A 3,309-nucleotide genomic window follows, 5' to 3' on the forward strand; every position below is an offset into this window, starting at 1 on the left:
CGAAGTCCCCCGCAGAATACTCAATATCACGCATCTTCAGATCTGCATAAGATTTCTGTCTATCAGAAGCCACTTTCAGACGATCTCAAATTAGTCTAACCTTGTTTTTGGCTCAGGACCCAAGACCCGACGCTCACCCAACTCGGTCCAACATAGTGAAGTACGGCACTTACGACCATACAAATCCTTGTAAGGTGCCATTTGGATGCTAGACTGGAAACTGTTATTGTAGGTGAACTCAGCTAGCAGTAGATACTCCTCCCAACTACCTAAAAAATCTCACACAACTTTGAAGCATATACTCTAGTATCTAGATCACCCTCTCAGATTGACCATCGGTCTAGGGGTGGAACGCAATACTAAATTTTAATCTCGAACCTAGAGCCTCATGCAATTTCTTCCAGAACCGAGAAGTGAAACGAGGATCTCTATTAGAAATAATCAAAATAGAAACCCCATATAGTCTTACGATCTCAGAAATGTAGAGCTTCACTAACTTTTGCAGAGAATAATCTGTCCAAACCGGAATAAAGTGAGCAGACTTGGTAAATCGATCCACGATGACCCAAACAGAATCCTTCTTAGTGGGTGTCAAGGGCAACCCACTAATGAAGTCCATCGGCACTTGTTCCCATTTCTAAAAAGGAATCTTAGCTGGCTATAATAGACCCGAAGGAAACTGATGCTCAGCCTTAACTTGCTGGCATGTCAGACAATGAGCAACAAAATCAGTAACTTTATGTTTCAAACTCGACCACCAATATAGCTCACAAAGATCGCGATAGATCTTATTACCATTAGGATGCGTAGCATAAGGGCTACTATGCACCTCTGATAAGCTATTAAAGTAACATGTTTTAAATCCCATTCTTGATTACATTTTTGGATGATTTATTATATGAATTAGTGAATTTGATGCTCCTAATCTTTTAAATTCATGTTTCTATGCTTAGGTGAGCATAGGGAAGCAAAAGGAGGAAAAAATAAGCCAAAATCAGGAAAAAAGATCTATTTCTAGAATCTACACGGGCTAGCCACACACCTTTGTAAGCCACACGGGCTGGCCACACTCATGTGCCAGTCCGTGTCGATTTCGCACCCTGCTTCCCTGTTACACAGAAAAACCCAATTTTTAGGGTTCTTGAGCATTCTAAAGTCTATAAATATACACTAGAAGAGGATCTAAAGGGAGGACACAGAGTAGAACATAGAAATTACTCAAAGAACGCCAACGGATTCAGCTCGGAAGTAGGATCTCCTTCAAGACTGAAGATCTCCATTCAATTTCTCTCGAAGTTTTTGGGTTTCTTTATGTTTTGTTGTTTTCCTTTTTTTGAGATGTTTTCCTCACACAGTATGAACTAAATTCCCTAAAAGGAAGATAAAACATAAGATGGATCTTATTATTTGATTTGTCTGAATTACATGATAAATATTTGTTCTTGATCTTAATTATATGTTCTTATTTTATGTATTTAATGTTTTCTAGATATTAATTCATGATTGATGTGCTTATTCAGTGGAGCAATAGTCTCTATCTAAGAGCAGATCTCGCATAATTGAGTGGAGCTGCATGCAACCCTAGAAATAGAGTGACATAAATCTACCAGATTAGAGTAAAATCTAATAGGGAAATCCATAGATCGAGTTGATGTGACGATAGGGGTTTTAATTAGAAAGAGATTTTAATTAATCAACCTAGAGTTAGTTATTTTTACTCTCGAAAGAGTTATTAATATAATTTAGGGATTTCTACGGATCAAGTCAAATGAGTAAATCGTTTAATTCAGATTTCGAATAATGAGTGAAGTCTAGGTGGATTCTTTCTTGAGTATTGTATCCCTCATAAGTTTTCTTTGATTATTTTCTCAATTCACTCTCTGTTGCTTAGTAATTAGTTTAGTTAAAAATTATATTTTAAAAAAATTCCTTCAATTTACAGGCTAGATAATAAAAAGATAGTAATTACTAGTACTTTTAGTCCTCGTGGATACGATATTCCCGACTCACCGTAGCTATACTACCATTCAATAGGTGCGCTTGCGTTTGTCGTATTTTAGTTAGTTTGTGACATCATTAAGTTTTTGGCACCGTTGCCAGGGACTAAAATATTAGAAACACTTAATTTTTATTACTTTAGCCATTTTTATTTTTATTGCATTTTATTTTTGTTTTTACTTTAATTTACTAACTTTTCTTTTATTTGATTTTGGCAGGTTCCTTTAGTTTATGACTAGAATAAATCCGTCAGGACCTCTAGTATTTGACAGTGAGATTGAAAGTATAGCTCGCAGAAACCGTAGAGAAGCAAGACAGAGTTGACAGAGTACAATAGAAGAGCAAGAGGACGTTGTTATTAATACGGAGGAGATGACAGAAAATCATAATTATCAGCTACCTCCTATGGTTGCTGTAAATCCTGTAAATTCGATTCATGCTCCTCGTACAATGTACGACTATGCCAAGCCCAATTTAACTGGGGCAAAATCGAGTATTGTTAGGCCTATTGTTGCTGCAAATAATTTTGAACTGAAACCTAATACTATTCAAATGATTCAACAGTTTGTTAAGTTTGATGGTTTGCAGGACGAAAACCCAATTACTCATTTGGCTAATTTCCTAGAATTTTGTGACACTTTCTAGATAAATGACGTTTTTGATGATGCCATTCACCTACGGTTATTCCCCTTCTCATTGAGAAATAAGGCTAAGTAGTGGTTGAACTCCCTACCACGAGGTTCTATCACTATTTGGGATCAAATGATCGAGAAATTTTTGCTAAAGAACTTTCCATCGGCTAAGACAGCCAAATTGAGGAATGATATCTCTTCCTTTGTACAAATGGATTTAGAGACTTTATATGATGCATGAAAGAATAAGGATTTATTGGGAAGGTGCCCTCACCATTTGTTACCTCTATGGCTACAGGTTCAAACTTTTTACAATGGTTTGAACCCTAGAACTAGGCAACTAGTCTATGCATCCACCGGTGGGACTTTGAATAACAAAACACCTGAAGAGGCTTACGAGTTTATAGAAGAGATGTCACTGAATACTTATCAGCGACAAGTCATGAGGACAAAGCCGATGAAAGCAGCTGGTGTTTTTAAATGTTGATGCGATCACCAAGTTGTCAAATCAGGTAGAACTTTTGAATAAAAAGATTAATGGTTTATATGGTTCTACGTAGGTACATTCAGTGATGCAATACGATGCAAATGGAGGAGGGAACCATCCAGAAAATCGATCCTACAACCTAAGCACAGAAGATGAACAAGTCAACTATATAGGTAATAATTCTAGACCTTA

General features: G+C 36.7%; 1 non-coding gene across 1 annotated transcript; it reads right to left on the reverse strand.

Moving 5' to 3' along the window:
* Positions 1–2,808: 2,808 nt before the first annotated feature.
* LOC128286360 (small nucleolar RNA R71) lies at positions 2,809–2,912 on the reverse strand. Its single transcript, XR_008276903.1, has one exon. It is a non-coding gene; the product is annotated as a small nucleolar RNA R71 (small nucleolar RNA).
* Between the last annotated feature and the right edge of the window lie 397 nt (positions 2,913–3,309).

This window comes from Gossypium arboreum, chromosome 12, assembly GCF_025698485.1.
Source record: "Gossypium arboreum isolate Shixiya-1 chromosome 12, ASM2569848v2, whole genome shotgun sequence".
In the NCBI taxonomy this organism is placed as follows: domain Eukaryota; kingdom Viridiplantae; phylum Streptophyta; class Magnoliopsida; order Malvales; family Malvaceae; genus Gossypium; species Gossypium arboreum.